Source organism: Rana temporaria, chromosome 3 (assembly GCF_905171775.1).
Source record: "Rana temporaria chromosome 3, aRanTem1.1, whole genome shotgun sequence".
Taxonomy (NCBI): Eukaryota; Metazoa; Chordata; class Amphibia; order Anura; family Ranidae; genus Rana; species Rana temporaria.
Window position 1 is genome coordinate 54,947,554 of NC_053491.1, and position 17,950 is coordinate 54,965,503.

Consider the following 17,950-nt stretch of genomic DNA (forward strand, 5'->3'; position numbering starts at 1 on the left):
GGCGAGTACTTGGAAAAAAGTATCGGTACTTGTACTCGGTCTTAAAAAAGTGGTATCGGGACAACCCTAATTTAATGTATACAAGTATGTACACTCACCGGCCACTATTCGTTACACCGATTCAATGGCTTGGTAACACAAATTGCTAATCAGCCAATCACATGGCAGCAACTCAATGCATTTAAGCATCCAGATGTGCTAAAGACGACTCGCCGAAGTTCAATCCGAGCGTTAGAACAGGGAAGAAAGGGGATTTAACTGACTGAATGTGGCATGGTTGTTGGTGCCAGAGGGGCTGGTCTGAGAATTTCAAAAACTGCTGATCTACTGTGATTTTCAGGCACAACCATCTTTAGGGTTTAAAGAGAAAATATCCAGCAGTTGTGTGGAAAAAATGTCTTGTTGATGTCAGAGGAGAAAGGGAAGACTGGTTGGAGATAATAGAAAGACAACAGTAACTCCAATAACCACTTATTACAACCAAGACATGCAGAATACCATCTCTGAATGCACAACACATCAAAACCTTGAAGCAAATGAGCTACAGCAGCAGAAGACCACACCAGGTGCCACTCCTGTCAGCTAAGAATAGGAAACTGAGGCTACAATTCGCACAGGCTCACCAAAATTGGACAATAGAAGATTGGAAAAATGTTGCCTGGTCTGGTGAGTCTCAAATTCAGCTGCGACATTCAGATGGTAGGGTCAGAATTTGGCGCAAACATGAAAGCATGGATCCATCCTGCCATGCATTAATGGTTCAGGCTGGTGGTGTTGGGGAGATTTTTCTTGGCACACTTTAGGCCCTTCTTAGTACCAATTGAGTTTAAATGCCACAGACTGAGTATTGTTGCTGACCATGTCCATCCCTTCGTGACTACAGTGTACCCATCTTCTGATGGCTCCTTCCAGCAGGATAACGCACCATGTCACAAAGCTCCAATCATCGCACCGCTGGTTTCTTGAACAAGACAATGAGATCACTGTACTTCAATAGCCTCCACAGTCAAATTTCAATCCATTAGAGCACCTTTGGGATGTTCGCAGGAGATTCGCATCATGTATGTGCAGCCGACAATTCTGCAGCAACTGCGTGATGCCATCACGTCAATATGGACCAAAATCTCTGAGGATCTCTGAGGCATTCACTGAGAAAATGCAAAGTGTTCTCTGAACGACACCTGTGGCAAGCAAGGGACCTCCTGTGTCCAGCAAGCAGCAGGGATCACTGTAGTATGGAAGCCTACTACAGTGATTTCCAGGCTCCATAGTGATCCCATAGGTATAGCATACACATACTCACACTGGTCCAGGCTGGACTAATGTAACCTTATATAAAATTGCCATACCTAAACATACCGTATTTGCCGGTGAATAAGACGACCCCCTAATTTTCCAGCTAAAATGTTGGTTTTGGGATATACCCGCCGTACAAAACGACGCCCTTCCTGACAGGAACAACTGCTGACAGGAACAGGCTTTATTCAGCTTTTTTCAAATCTCACTGTGCCATTGCATGCCTCACTGCGCCATCCATTACATGCCTCACTGCGCCATCCATTACATGCCTCACTGCGCCATCCATTACATGCCTCACTGCGCCATCCATTACATGCCTCACCTCGACGATCCCATACATGCAGAGTCTGAGTCAGACTTTGGGCGTCCATTGTTCAAAAGCCGCGCCTCCTCCTCGTGCTGTTCCGTAATAGGCTGAACACTCAGTTTCTCAGCAGAGCCTCTGTTTAGTGTTCCGCCTATCGTGGATGTCCTCTCATCCGAGGCCGAGGATGAGAAGACATCCGTGATAGGCGGAACACTGAACAGAGGCTCTGCAGGGAAACTGAGTGTTCTGCCTATCACGGAACAGAATGAGGAGGCGGCGCGGCTTTTGAACAATGGACACCCAAAGTCTGACTGAGATTCTGTATACAGGTACTGGTGTATAAAACGACTGAGTTTTGAGGCATATTTAAGTATAAAAGGTTGTCTTATATGCCGGAAAATATGGTAAGCGTTAAGTAATAAAGTAGTCTATGAACACCCATTGGGATCTTAAAGAGGTTTTTGTTTTCCTTCTGTAGCATTGTCCCCATAGGGCTTCACTCCTTAGGCCTCCCTCTGATTACCCGCAGCCGGTTGCTAGGGGTTTTCAGTTATTCCCTCTTACTACCGTTTGCTTGTGACTCAAACAGTCCAGGGTATTTGGGTTTCTTGTATATTTCTTAAGCAAACTGGAATGGGAGAGGTGATTAGTGGGATACTAAAAACTTGAACTATTCACAATAGAAAAGGACAACTGTCACTTGGCCTCACCAGAAGATTTGTGGAAGCAGACACACTGTTTTTACCATACTGCCATTTTATTGGAAGAATTAAAGGGGTTGTAAAGGTAAAAAAAAAAAAAATCCCTAAATAAATTCCTTTACCTTAGTGCAGTCCTCCTTCACTTACCTCATCCTTCCATTTTGCTTTTAAATGTTCTTATTTCTTCTGAGAAATCCTCACTTCCTGTTCTTCTGTCTAACTCCACAGTGGGTGTCCACTTTCTCCCTGGTGTGGAGAAAGCCTCTTGAGGGGGGAGGGGGCGAGCAGGAGTGTCAGGACGCCCACTAACACACAGCTCCTTTCTCCATCTGCAAAGTAGAGAGTGTCCTGACCCTCCTGCTCCCCCTCAAGACGGTTTCTCCACACCAGGGAGAAAGCCTTGCATTACTGTGTGTAGATACAGACAGAAGAACAGGAAGTGAGGATTTCTCAGAAGACATTTAAAAGCAAAACGAAGGATGAGCTAAGTGAAGGAGGACTACACTAAGGTAAAGGAAGCTATTTAGAGAAAACATTTTTTACCTTTACAACCCCTTTAAGTCATCTTGCTCTCCCGAGCAGCAGACTTGATTCAACAACTTGACCTTCAGAACACTCTCTAGCACCCCCTTGACTGACACCCTCCACTGACTCTTCTAACTGAAGGGGTGGCCCTCACAGAATAGGCCCAAAGACACAGATATGTACGTTGCTGGTGTCCTCCTTCCAGTCAGCTCTGCAGGACCTCTGGGTTCAGCTACTCTGACTTCAGGCCCTTAGGTCGACTACCCAAGGACGCATAACAACTTCTACAAAGGAGGGGCAGCTGCCCCCTTCCCTCCGGGACCCCGATCTCCAGCTAAAAGACCCCAAGCACATATACCCTTGGCATTTATACAGTACCCCAGCATGCATTAAGGCACTTTCGAAACTCTGCCAATAGACAGGGCTGTAGCAATGCCTGGGCCTTCACTTAACAGGTCCCCTCCCACTGTCCAATATGCCTTCCTATTGGACCAGTGTGGGACATTTAGACAAGCTGAGCTGCACCTGAGCACCATGAGCAGACCTTACCAATAGATCCTGCACCCTGGTAGGCAGAGAGCACTCAAAATTTGTCTGACCATCTTCCTGGTAAGCAGAAAGACCAAAACTTTACTCTCTGCTAGCACCTACCTAGGAGGGTGCTACATCTCACATTTTTTTTATATTCATAGAGCCAAAAGGTTAGTTTAGAAATTAGGGAAAAATGCATTAGAGTAAATGAGATAAGAACACTAACCCCAGATTAATGGAGATGATGTTATGAGGTCTGGATATGTAAAGAATGTAAAGATTCCCTCTCCTTGTCACATGTAAGAACACAATACAATGCTGACTACTTAGTGACTGAGAGGCTTGTCATCACAAAGCCATTAAGCACATTTGTGACTCAGTCTTAATTATACCACCAATCCTTTATTGTGGAGATCGGAAGTGAAAATATTTGAGTAACAATTGAATTTTTTTCCCTGTAGTTGAGACATTTTTACAGCAAAAACAGGATAATTATATATAAAAATATATATATATATATATATATATATATATATATATATATATATATATATATATATATATATATATATATATATATATATAATGCATGCAAGAAGTCAAAAGTCCACCAAACACGTTATCCACACCAAGTTATCTTTGACCAAAACCAGCTACATTATTGAAGGGTAAGGCAGAAAGCATTGCATGTCTCAGAGATAAGATCGTTTACCAGATAACATGGACTACCTAATAGATCTGCAAAATGTGAATCACAATTTTTTGGCTTAAAATAAAAAGATCACAATTCTCACAGTGTAAAATCTTTCACATTACACAAAAAAAATTTGTGCTAACTTTACTGGTTCGGTTTTTTTTTTGTCGGGAAAGGGTTTGGTGTTTAAGTGGTTAAACGTTCCTAATTTACATACATAAATCTATTCCTTTGATGTAAAAAACAAACTGATACAATGTTTAGACTTAACATTCCAATGATAGAATGTTTTGAAACTTGGCAGACTGCCCAGACTTTGACTTTTGCTGGCCGAGAGTAGAGAGAAAATTCCTCTACCAAGGATCGGGAAGCCCTTTGTGAAGATCGCAACAGAAAAAAAATTGCGATAACGATTGACGGTTAATCATGCAGCTTTACTACCTATTAAGGTTAACTCAATGCACGGTTTCTTTAGAACAGACAGACCCTTAAAGCATGGCTTGACAAATTTGCTTTGTCAAAAAGAGCCAGCTAAAAAAGTTAACACACTTTAACGAATGAATCTTACGGTGGAACATGAAACATGTTCCCGAAGATGAACTTCTTTAACCCTGTAACAGCCAGAGCCGTTTTTGTGTTTTTTGCACACGTTTAAAAAATAATTTTAGGTCTGAAGATTACATAAAACCCCCAAACGATGCTGCACAAATAGAAAACTGGGCATAGTTTACAGCATACCTTTGTTTCATCGCACAAGGCATGAGTATTCTAGGGGTATTTTTATCTTAAAAGTCATATTTTGGCCGGAACTCTGCTTTAGATGTTCATTTTAGGGGGCACAAAAAAAACACAATAAATGACCCAATTTTTAAATAGGATAGAAAAGCAGAGGTTGCACAGAGTAAATAGATACCCAACATGTCAAATCCTAAACATGTCATCACCATATATTTTCCATAGGCAACACTTTTAAAGCCCCCTATAAGTCATCAGTTTAGCGTTACAAAGTCTGGGCCCTTTAATGAAATAAAAAATAAAAACAAATATACAAAAAAATAAACATTTATATAAAAAAAAAAAGGGGGAGTTTCCATCCAGGGCCCTTTAATTGTTTATATATATATATATATATATATATTTATAAAAATATAATATATATATATAAAAATATAAAAGAGGGTTGTGATCCGGGCCCCTTACAGGTGTACTGCCTGTACCCCCCTGATGGCGGCCCTGTTTAAACCGCTGGGAACAAGAGTACCCCCCCCTCCCAATTAGCCACCCCCCCCCCCGGTGCCTTGTGACTCGTTCGTGTTACAAGGTCTCAGGTTTGAATGGGGAGCAGGTGTATTACATTTTGTGTTATCACTCTCACTCTCTCATACTGGTCACTGGAAGTTCAACATGGCACCTCATGGCAAAGAACTCACTGAGAATCTGAAAAAAGGAATTGTTGCTCTACAAAAAGATGGCATAGGCCAGTGTTTCTCAACTCCAGTCCTCAAGGCATCCCAACAGGTCATGTTTTTCAGGCTTCCCATTATTTTATTTATTTGATCAGTTTCACTGCCTTAGAAATTACCACAGCCGTTTCATCTGAAGGAAATCCTGAAAACATGACCTGTTGGGGTGCCTTAAGGACTGGAATTCAGAAACACTGGCCTAGTCTATAAGAAGATTGCCAAGACCCTGAAACTGAGCTACAGCACAGTGGCCAAGACCATACAGCAGTTTAACAGGACAGGTTCCACTCAGAAAAGGGCTCACCATGGTCAACCAAAGAAGTTGAGTGCACGTGCTCAGCATCATATCTAGAGGTTGTCTTTGGGAAATAGACGTATGAGTGCTACCGGAATTGCTGAAGAGGTTAAAAAGGGGTGGGGGGGGCAGCATGTCAGTGTTCAGACCATATGCCACACACTGCATCAAATTGGTCTGCACAGCGGTCTTCCCAGAGGAAAGCTTCTTCTAAAGATGTTGCACAAGAAATCCCCACAGTTTGCTGAAGACGAGCAGACCAAGCACATGGATTACTACAATTCCCATCATGCTTCGTCCTGTCTGTGAATGGCAGAGTTTTACCAAGCTTTATGAGAGGTGTAGTTCTGAAACAGCTGGAGGGGCGTAGCTTGAAGATCCATGCCCAAGAAGGTTAAGAGTGCTAGAAAATAATGGTGGTCACACAAAATATTGACACTTTGGGCCAAATTTGGACATTTTCACTCTGCATGTCTCCCCTGTGCTCCACTGAATGTGATGCAATGCACATCGCACTGCATTACATTCTTGTACACATGGTGCGACCACAGCCAAAAATTAAATGGCATGTTGCATTCGGTAGGAGTTACAACTGATGAATGCAATCCAATTAAGTGAATGGGGCGTGCCTCAACTGTGTGGTCGTGGCTTTTTGAGGGTTAAAGCAGGCAGTAAGGAGGAAACATGTTATCAGCAGCTGTCAAACGCCCTCTGAAAGGCAATCCACTTCAATATGGGGCAGCAGTATAGCCACACAAATTAAAGAGTCCCAACAGACAAAGGTGGTGGGTGTAATTTAAAGGAAGCTGTGCTTATACGAGCTGGTGATTTAATATCACATTTCTACCAGATATAATACGTTTTGTAACAAGCTCATTGCCTACATCCTCTCCTCCTTTTTCTCTCTTTTTTTTTTTTTTTTTTACAGAAAAGTTTATTAGACAATTCAGCATTATAGTACAATCAACTTACAGTGGTACAGTAAGTACACAGTTTTAGTCACCAGAAGATCGGTACCCGTCCAGGAGTTCCCACCCAACCAATATGTATCAATTACACACATACGGAGAATCCAGTTATGCATCATAAGTATTTCATGGCATTAACTCTATGGCATTTCTTACAGTTTCCAGCTGTAGCATATATAAAGTACTGGGGGGGGGGGGGGGGGGGGGGGGGAGACCGCATTCATCAGGCAAGTCAGTGAGCTGTATTCAGATGGGGGAGGGGGACCAAAATCATCATAAGCATCTATCCACGCAGACCAAACCTGGTCAAACTTCCCCCGGGCAATGTCTGCTCTTATAAGTCAGCCGGTATAGGGGCAGTACTGAGGTCACTGAACGTTGCCAGGCGGCATGGGTAGGAGGATCCTCAGACTTCCATTTCAGCAACATTTCACGTCTAGCGTAATATAGTGAGAAGGTCAGACATAGTTTACAATACCTATCCCTCTCTATGTTCTCCATATAGCTCAATAGTAGGATTTTCAGTTCGACCTGTACCTTGGTCGTGCATATGTCACTTAATGTGGAAGCCACAGCCTCCCAGTAGGGTTAGATTTTGGGAGAGGACCAGAGCATATATGCCAGAATGTGCCCACCTCCTGTTTGCATCTTTGACAGTTGGGTTCCTGCTGAGGGTAAATATGCGCCAACCTCTGTGGGGTGTAATAGGCCCTGTGTAAAAATCTAAGTTGGGCAAATCAGTTAGCAGCAATCATAGAAGAGATATGAGGAGAGGCACTGCTCTCATTCTTCTTCTCCCAGGGACGGTATATCTGCCCTCCACTTGTCCCAGACTTTGTGAGCTTGGTGTCATACTCTACTGTGAGGTATAAATATAGGGAGGAGACGGGTCTGCCCATCACTTCAGAGATCAGGAGACGCTCGATAGAGTCCGACTAGAGGGTCAAGGGTTTGGGAAATCGGGCTGCCAATATCTAAACTGAAAGGAGACCGGCAGAAGCATGCAGTTGTGGGGCACTTGCAGAGTGGCCTAATTTATTCAAATGGGTCACGATTAGCAGGCGGTAGCACCCACCAAAAGCAACAGGGGGCCTAATTCTTGCTGTGGCATGTGTACACCTTTTGTTGCCTCCGCAGTAGCTAAAGGGGGGTAGGGAGTGGGGGCGGAAAAAACAAGACTCAACCGCAGGGTTTTACCACTCCCCAAATTTACATGTAAATGAGCCGCAAGGGTGCCCCTGCCAAATGCAACTAAGGGCTCATTCACAACTGCTGCAGGCACTGCTGCTCCTTTGAAAAAGTGATCCGAGTGTGTTGACAGGTGGTGGGGAGGCGATATGTTGCCTCCTCATCACCTAATTTAAACCCATCTAACGCATGAGATTCTGAGTGAGTAACTTATATAGCGCTACAAATGCGAACTGAATCGCCTCAAGGCCCTTGGCATCCATTTTCCTTCTGTTTGACCCTCAGAATAGGTGGGTCTTGAGTTTTTTTCTGAAGGCCAGGTGATCAATTTCCGTTTGGATATTAGTTGGTAATGTGTTCCACAGTCGAGGTCCTTGGACTGTGGATTGTGACAGAGTAGAACGGTAATTAGAGGTATAAATCAGGTGTGAGGAGGAGACACTGTGCCCGGTCATCTTGGACTTCTCCCAGATTGTTCAGGTAGATCTCCACCTCTTTAAAGGTTGCCTATCCCGGTTGTAAAGGAATCATGGAAAATGTCAATGATGCCCAACTCAGTTTTGGACTTCACTGTGCCTCAAGCAAAGATAAAATACATTGGCAAGCTGTGGGATATAAAACAGAAAAAGCGAAAAACAGAAAACCAAAATTGTGTGGGCAGCGACAAGCCTTGAGGAATAGCTGGCTAATGAACGCCAGCACAGCGAGGGGTATCCACAATAACACATTCTGCGCCAGCAGGAGGAAGTGGTGGGTGCGTCCTCTCCCCAGGAACTGCTGAATAATAACACCAAGCTAATTATCCATAATAAAATACGGATTTTGATTCACCTTCTCTGGTTTGTGCTCCAAGGAGCTACATTTCTACGCGTATCGTCTTATTCTGGTTGGCAGTAACAAAACAAATAATACTTTTTATAGCAGGCTTCCAGAAGTCCTTTTTCCTCCTATTTTTTTTTCTCATTAGGTAATGAGAACAAAATGCAATATAACGGTCGTCATTTACTAGCGTGCGCTTGTTTCCCATGAAATCATTATGTGTAATCTTCGAAGTGCAGAGATACTCCAACGACTGGTCTCCGAGTTCACACCAGCAGCTATAAAATGGTTGCAGTCACCTCTCTGTAAGAGATTACACAAGCACTAATGCTCTGACACATTTTACCAAGGATAATTACATTAAACTGTATAAAAAATAATAATTGGAGAAATTTACGGTGCCGTGGTTCGATCGTATCACCCTACAGAGCTATAATAAGACTGTGGGGAAAACTGACAGTTTAGTGGAGGGGAACATTTAATTACCAGGAGAGTATTGCAACTATGTTATCACAGGATTATGCTAATGCCAAGGAGTCAACACTGCTGGTGTGGTCACGATGTTGCGTGAATGCTTGGACATATAAGCAAGAGGGTTTGTTTGGGACTTTAAATGAAGCGCCTCAAAACACATGTCTCCACCCCCAATTCTAAAAATACAAAGAGGAGGTTTTGGGACTTTGAATGAGGCAAGTGAAGACCGCTGAATGAATTTGTAAACATATACCATATTTATTCAGCATGTACACGTCAAAGTAGAGCTGCGCGATTCTGGGAAAAAATGAGAATCACATTTTTTTGCCTACAATAAAAGACCACGATTCTCGTGGCGCAACATCATCTTTGAGAGAGGATGGAAGTAGGAATGGCGCTAACTTTTAAAGTGCAGTGCTGATGTGGTAAATAGTGTTACAGGCGCCTGTACTTAATAGTGAAAAACGCAGTGACATATAATCAAATACAGGTAAATTGGTGCATTTTAATAAAACCTAATTTTGAAATCCTAGTACGGAAAGTAAAGGAAAATGCTGGTGATATCCAAGATGTGTGTGTAAATAGCAATGCGATTAAGTGAAAATAGATCAATTAGATTGTAATGTCACTGCGTTTTTCACTATTAAGTACAGGCGCCTGTAACACTATTTACCACATCAGCACTGCACTTTAAAAGTTAGCGCCATTCCTACTTCCATCCTCTCTCAAATCAGTATCTCACCTAGGTGAAATAAATCAGGTAGGGGCAGCTGCTTAAATTAATGAAGGGCGTAACAACTCTATACTCACAGGCAATATTTGGTCCTATTGCGCGGATTCGTTTTTCACTTTCATGCAACATCATCTTTCACATTATACAAAAAAAAAATGGGCTAACTTTACTGTTTAGCGTTTTTTTCTTTAATTCATTAAAGAGTATTTATTTTTCAAAACAATTGCATTTGAAAGACCGCTGTGCAATTATAGTGCGACATAAAATATATATTGCAACAACCACCATTTTATTCTCGCTAGCAAAAAATAATGATTTTAACTTGAAACCAACAAGTGTCAGAAAAGAGTTTAGTCTTGAAGTGGTTAAATTTCTCTCATTTACAGACCGAAGTTCATTCATTTGACCTAAAGAACAAAATGTTGCTTAGTCCTGACACCAGTAATACAGCTTTATCCCAAATAGAGATGGGTTTTCCTAGGGTCCCATCTCGCTGTCCCACAGTTGAGCTGCTGATAAAAATTCGGAGAAGTGCTTACCTACGAATCTGGTAATAAATGCGGGAAACTGCTAGCTAAAGCAGTTAGAAACCACGACTCAATATGTATATACCCCAAATCATAGTCTGTCCTTAAACATATTGGCCTGGGACATAAAATGTTACAATGGGTTTCCAATATTTACTCTGCACCAACGGCTCAGGTTAAAGTTAACAGAATCCTTTCAGATCCCTTCCCCATAATAAACGGTACCAGACAGGGAAGCCCGCTCTCGCCTCTTCCTTTCTTTGCCCTAGCCATAGAGCTACAAAAAAAAAAAAATCGATAGTACGAAATTTACTGAATGCTGCTAAATCCTGCATCCCCCTTATGTGGAAGAAAAGCACACCCCCGTCTTTTGAGTTGTGGCTGTGCAGAGTAGAAGAAGAAAAAAAAAATTGAAGACCTAGACCTCACGGCACAAAATAAACAGGAAAAACATTCTAAGGCATGGAGGCTATGGAATATATGCATCTTATCTGAAGAAGGGGTGTCCCGGTTTAACTCTTGACAAGCAAATCGATATAGGCCCGATGATCACTTAAAATGGCGACATGCCCACCTCTTCTGGTTTAACATCCCCCCCCCCCCTTCTAACTCTCTCTCTCTCCCTTCCTCCGGAACTTTTGTTTTTCTGTCTTTTCCGATTTAATAGTGTTCGGGGATCGGACAGCTCAACTAGATCTCCGATTATGGAGAGGAGGTAACACTTCTCACTCAATAACCCCCGATTTTAGTGTTAAACATGGTATCACAAGTATTATTGATATCAATGTCCTACGTTTCAAACAGATTTTATCAAAGGACTTACCTATGCACCTTTTCTGTTATAGTTGTCATTGTGCTGTACCTTCCCTGACTTTTTTCTTTTCTCTAAAACAATAAAAATTTATAATTTGAAAAAAAATTTTTTTGGAGAAGTGTCAAGCAGAGATTGTGATTGACTGGGTTTCTTCATCAGACACCTATTTGGCATATCCGCTTTTATAAAGATTTGACTAAGGTTGTTAAACACCCAGTGTGGGAAAGGGCAGAGATTAGATACACCACCCAAGTGTTAAATGATTCTGTCATGAAATCATGTGCTCAGCTAATACAGGAGTTTCCGAGGTTGAAAGGCCATCACCATCAATATATGCAGTTACATCATGCCATGCGGTGCCAGAGTAGGCATTCTAATTTGAAATTGAGGACTCAATGTTCTCGGAATCCATATACACCGATCCAGAGAAAAATAGGGTAGAAGAGAGTGTTCTAATATGTCCTAAATGTCAGGCTCATCCTGGTGACCTTATCCACATGCTCTGGAGATATCCCAATCTTGTGAGATATTGGAATTGAGTCATCACAAAAATTAACAAAATATATCAAGTTCAACTGGCTGTGGCCCTCCTAACAGGTCTGTTGGGAAGTCTCAATGAGAAACTGCACCCTCCCCTGGTGTACATTGCCCTCACAAGACTTCTATACCTAGCAAGGAAACGGATTGCCCGGATTTGGCTTTTGGCACAATTCCTAACGGAGGCGCAGTTGATCCAAGCGATTAACAATATCCTTGTACGAGAAAGAAACATCTATTATAATAGGAACTCCCCAAAGAAATTTATAAATATCTGGCAGAGCTGGTTAAACTCCCCAGAGGTGGCACCCCGCAGCTGGTACTGGACAGATTATTGCTGGGCTAAAAAACTTCCTGCACTGGCTCTAGCCGAGTGATCATATGGGACCATTTGCAACCTGACAGCAATGTTATACCTTACGAGCTATGTGACAGTGACATGTTACAATTAGGATTTCTTTAAAACAAAGTAATTGATGTTAACTTCCAGTTGGTTTTCTTGTCCTTTTTTCTTCTTTTTTTAATCGTTTACCTTTCTTTGACAATGTATTCAAAGTAAGGTATTATGCAGTGTCTGTTCTTTTGATAGACTAGTCGGCAATGCAGTTATTAATGATCATGTTCCATTATGATGATTATTTCTCCCTTTTTTTTTTATGGACTGTATACCTACTTAGTTATAACATAGTTATAACATGTAATGCCTTATGTCAGGGGTGTCCAAAATGTTTTCAAAGAGGACTAGATTTGATGAAGTGAACATGCGTGAGAGTTGATAATGCGTGAGGGCAACAATACACTGCCCAGCAAGAATTCTCTTGCCTTTGTGGCTGTGTGTGGTGAAGATACGAGCTCAGGCTCCTGTTGCGTCTCTGGAACAGAAAGTGAAGGGAAATCTCAACACACAAAAAAAATCTGAAAAGGGTCATCAACCCTTCCCTCCTTAACAATAACGAATAAGGAAGGAAGGAAGGAAGGAAGGAAGGAAGGAAGGAAGGAAGGAAGGAAGGAAGGAAGGAAGGAAGGAAGGAAGGAAGGAAGGAAGAAAGAAAGAAAGAAAGAAAGAAAGAAAGAAAGAAAGAAAGGTGGCACAAGTACATTTAAGGAGGGCTGTCTAAGCACAAAGGGACCTCCAGAAAATGTTGTATTAGCAGTGATTTCTAGCAATCTTGTGTCCCCAGGTTAAGACTAAAGTATGTCATCGGTCTGCAAGGACTTCTACAGCAAGTCTGCAGTCTCTGGCCATCTTTTGCATCATGTTTGCAGTCTCACATATAAAAAGCCCCTTGCATACATGTGGCTGTGGGGCAAGGAATGCCCTGGCCAGAGATGATAGGCCTCTATAAAGTGACATATCCCTGATAGGCTCACACATGTTGGGTTCAGATCCTAGTATGAGATCTCATCACATGTCTCTGACAGCTATCATTGAATATCATGTATCATTTGGTGATGTGATGGGCCACACTTGACACCCCCTATATCAAATAAGTTGACCACTACTGGTTTAGAATTTTTAAGTCAGTACCTGTAATTCTAGAGCCCATATTAAAGCGGAGTTCCGGCCACAATTTCACTTTTTAAATATAAATACCCCTGTAATACACAAGCTTAATGTATTCTAGTAAAGTTAGTCTGTAAACTAAAGTCCGTTTTGTTAGGTTGTTACAGCATTTAGACACTTTATAAAATAGAAATTGACTGGGGCCATCTTAAGTGAGGGCATCACGAAGCCAGACTGTATGACTTCCTGGATTTCAGCCTTTCAGATCTCGCACATGCTCAGTGCTGCACAAGCAGTGTAATAGGTTTCAGATTAGGATAGAGCACCTGTACTGTCCAAGTCACATGATTCTTCGAGACTGGGGAGTGCACAGACTCCTGGAAAGTTACACCCACTACATTCCCAGGAGTCTGTGAGGAGTAGGTTAGGAAGCTTAAGCACCTAGGTGCAGGAAGAGGGAAGATTAACTATTCTGCCTAGCAACAACACTTTGAAGGCATCTAAAAAAAAAAAAAATTCTTAAAAGGACTAATGACATTTTTTTTAAAACTACTGATGTAATGTTATATTTATGGGTGGAACTCCACTTTAAGAACATACCAAATACTAAACTACCTATAGAAGTGCATTATGATTTTAGACTCGAGTTCCCTCTTTGTTATTTCCATGAAGCTATTCTGCATTTGGAAGGTAGCCAGTGTAATAAATTATATTATGTGTAACCATGTAATGCAGCCAGCCAGTTATGTCCTAAGTTTAATTGATCCAACATCTCTGACAGAATATTTTATTTGCTTAATTCTCTACCAACAGGAAAATACTGCCAGACGGTAACACTTCTTTAGTGTGGGCAGCAATTGCATACGTGGATACGTTTGGGGAATGATAAAGACCTTCCTTAACAAATAAATAATATTGAATATGCCATAGTCATATCACGGTTAAATGATCAGCATTATTAAGAATTTATAAATATGTCATATAAAGACAAAGATATACGACTATTTATCAAAACCTGCCTAAAAAGCTAGTTAATCCAAATTAAAGCCTGAGATATACACATTAGCAATAAGGCTTGCAGAAAAACATATCTAAAGAAAATAATGTCAAGAATATCTAAAGGCCTTATTTCAGAGTTATACATTCAGATTAACAGTGGCTCTATATCCGAGGATAAGGTGGGAAAAAAATAAAAAATAAATTGGGAAGAGGACGTAGGCCCTATAACAACTGAACAATGGGAAAGGACACTGGAGCAGGGGATAATTGTGTCACTCTCCCCGTCGCAGAGATTATCACATCTATATTTATTGCATAGAGTCTATTACACACCAAAGAGATTAAATATGTTTGGAAGGAGATTAGATGACAAGTGCCCTAGATGTCAAGACACAGGGGACCGTATACACATGATGTGGAAATGCCCGAAGTTACATAGATACTGGGGTAAGGTACTGGACATCATAAATACAACCTTTGGGATTACTCTGCAACTGGAGGCCAGGGTGTGCCTATTGGGTTGTATAGGAGGAGAGGCAAGTGCAAAAAGGCACCACGGAAGTGGTGCTGAGGTGCCCGTTTCAGGCTAGAAAAGTGATAGCACAAAATTGGCAATCCCAGAAAGCACCGACATCTGTAGAATGGGTTAATATAATAAACGCGACAGTGTGGAAGGAAATTTTAATAAATTTAAAACCCTATGGGAGCCCTGGTTGAGAAGAATGGGGGTGTCCGCCCTAGAGTAAGGAGAAGAGATCAGATTAGTATTTAGAAATTAGCCTGAAAAGACAAGAGGAGCAAAGGGAGAAAAAGAGGCGTGGGTAGGAGATAAAGAAGACTAACCTGCTGAGAGACCAATTCGCTTTTCAGGTAATAGGGGTAGAACCTGTGTGCGAAAAATAAGTAAGCTTGGGGGGGGGGGGGGGATGGGAAGGGGTAAAGCAGGCAGGAAGTAGGTTATACAAATATATTGTATGTATAATTAAATGTATGTAATTTAAACAGATATTCTGTACTGAGAAAAATAATAAAGAAGATAGAAAATAATGTGGGCGAGAGGGGGAGCCAGGGGAACCACATCCCCATAAGTTTGCATTAAGAAAGATGGCATCTTTGTTTGGGATTTTTAAAGTACCAATAACTGATCAAATACATGTGGTGTATAAAACAGTTAACTTTTATTAGAGATTTCTATAAAAATGTAAACCATTAATTAAAAAACATCTAAAAAAAATGATCCTAATGAAACTACATGAATTGTACTTTTAATGATGCATATTATCTGTTAGAACATCGCCACGAGTATTTTGCTTGAAGACATTCAACATGTTTCACCTTAAAATATGGCTTCCTCAGAAGACTAACACATACATGAATGCATCATACATGAATAAAATTGCCGGGAGGCGTTTTAAACCAAAAATGAATTTTGTCGATTGAAGGCTCAAAAATTCCAAACCAAAACTAAAGTTTTTCGTAGAGCAAAAACAATCTAAGTTTAACACTTTATATTACCAAACTTTAATTTCCAATGTAAAGTAGGTGAAGACTGATCACTACTATAGTCGTAGCCGTCTGCCTGCATTCAGTACTACCAAAAAGGCTTGTACCACATTCAATATATGACGACAGCAACAGAAAATATAGTAGATTCCCCATTGTTGGCTTAAAGAATATATTTAGGTGAAAGTTTTTGAGAACACTTAATTCTTGGACATGGTGTCATAAATCAAAGAATTTTGGCAACCTTACTTTCCTCTTGCATGTGCATAAAGAAGTGTTCCTGCACAATTCCCCATATAGTCAGTAAGCTTGGTGGGGTGGTGAACTTCAAAGCTTTAACACAGGGGTGGCCAACCAGTGGCCGGGGGGCCACATGTGGCCCGCGACCTTCTACTCTGGAATGGCGGGTTGGCAAGCCCAGATCACAGGTTGCCGACCTGCCATACTGCAACATCAGTGTAGTGAATGAAGCTGGTGGTAGAGGAAGAAAGCGGCTGCGGAGCAGAGCCCTCTAAACCGATGTAGAGCGTCCTCTACAGCGCCGGCTTTTACCACAGGCGGAGTCTATGGCAAAGTTCAGCTAACTCGCAGGTTAGATACAGGTGCACTACGCTGCACCCGCGGTGTGGGTAAACCGCAGCACATCAGTGTGAAAGCAGTCTTGGGCCCTTTTCAAAAGATTAGCCCGACCAAATGGGACCCTCAATTCACCTCTACAGAGTGACAGATGTCCGTTTATGCCCGCCTACCTCCAATCCAAAAAACAAAAGGGAATTTGTATCCTTCCATCTGGGCGGATCGGAAGGACCTATAGAGTAGCCGTGACCTGTCATCCGCCTGCTCTGCTCATTGTGGCCCGCGTTACCAAGTTGCTTAAGTGGCCCTCGCTCTTCAAAAGGTTGGGCACCCCTGCTTTAACATATCGATGTGACTGCATCTGAGGTTATTTTTTCTCTTCCCCATGGAAGTAGTAGTTTGGTACCCGTTGTGTTTTAAGAAATCCATCTTATTCCCGGAGATTTAATGGGCCAAAAAATAAAGATTGTTTCCCCAACAGTGTTAATTGTAAACATTTGATTTTACAGTTCCATTAAATAAAATGTCTGATGTAGGTCCATGAGAAAATAGCGAGCATTATCAATAAGTAGTGCAAATTTGAGCAAATATGGGAACCATGGGCTAGATAACTGGTATATTATTATTATTATTATTCACTTATCTCTTCTCAAGAGACCACATTCATTCTTTCGGGGGTCCCAGGTCTACCTTTTCATCTTCGGCCATTCTTTTTTCCTTTTGATTTCGTTTTATGTTCACCACTTACTTGATTTGTTAATATGAAGCCGATTGGTATACACTGACATTCTCTTGGGTATGGAATGTATATTACATGTAATTTGCCCATTCATACTGGGTGTAACGAACCTCTACTAATCCGCAGAGATTGAAAGCTACATCCATGTCTGGTTGCCATAATAAGGACTGCTACCTAGTAGACATCCATTTATGCATATAATACAATGGGCCTTATGTTTGTATGTTCAGCCTCTCTAGATGATGTATGTTTATGGCTTTATTTACTTTGATAAAAATCTGCTGAATTAAAATGTTAGATGTACACTGTGCTGCTAGGTATGAGAAGGAATTTGTCAGATATTGCAGCAGTTGAACTCTTTCATGGCAGCATCTGACCCAGCAATACACTAGGCACAAGTACAGTAGTAATTTTGCTTGTTTTTCACGCAAGAAGCACTTAAACTGTCCACCTAGCCATTTGTACAATGTCACTCTTCACGCCCACACATGTTTTTGCTCCTACTTTAGCAGTGTACAAAAGCCATGAGGGTTAGGGATCAATTGCATTGCTAATTCAATATTTACGAACACCAAACATCCAAAATATCCTGCACATCCAAAAATTTGAAGCAAGTCATGTGAATAAATAATGGGAGGCTCAAAATGTGGTCCCTGACATCCCCAGAAAGCCAAACATAATATATTTAGTTTTTGTGGTGCTACAGAGGATTGCCAGAGACTGCCGATACACTGCTGGAGAGCATTACACACAC

The 17,950-nt window shown here is 41.5% G+C and overlaps 1 protein-coding gene across 3 annotated transcripts in view; it reads right to left on the reverse strand.

The window, feature by feature from the left end:
* HOMER2 (homer scaffold protein 2) overlaps nt 1-17,950 on the reverse strand; it is a 304,233-nt gene that overhangs the window by 179,860 nt on the left and 106,423 nt on the right. Inside the window, exon 2 of one of the 3 annotated variants that reach the window (XM_040342589.1) lies at nt 11,348-11,409. The exons of the other annotated variants lie outside the window; for them this stretch is intronic. The gene's annotated coding sequence lies outside the window, so the exon portion shown is untranslated. The remainder of the gene's footprint in view (nt 1-11,347; nt 11,410-17,950) is intronic. 3 annotated transcript variants of the gene reach the window in all.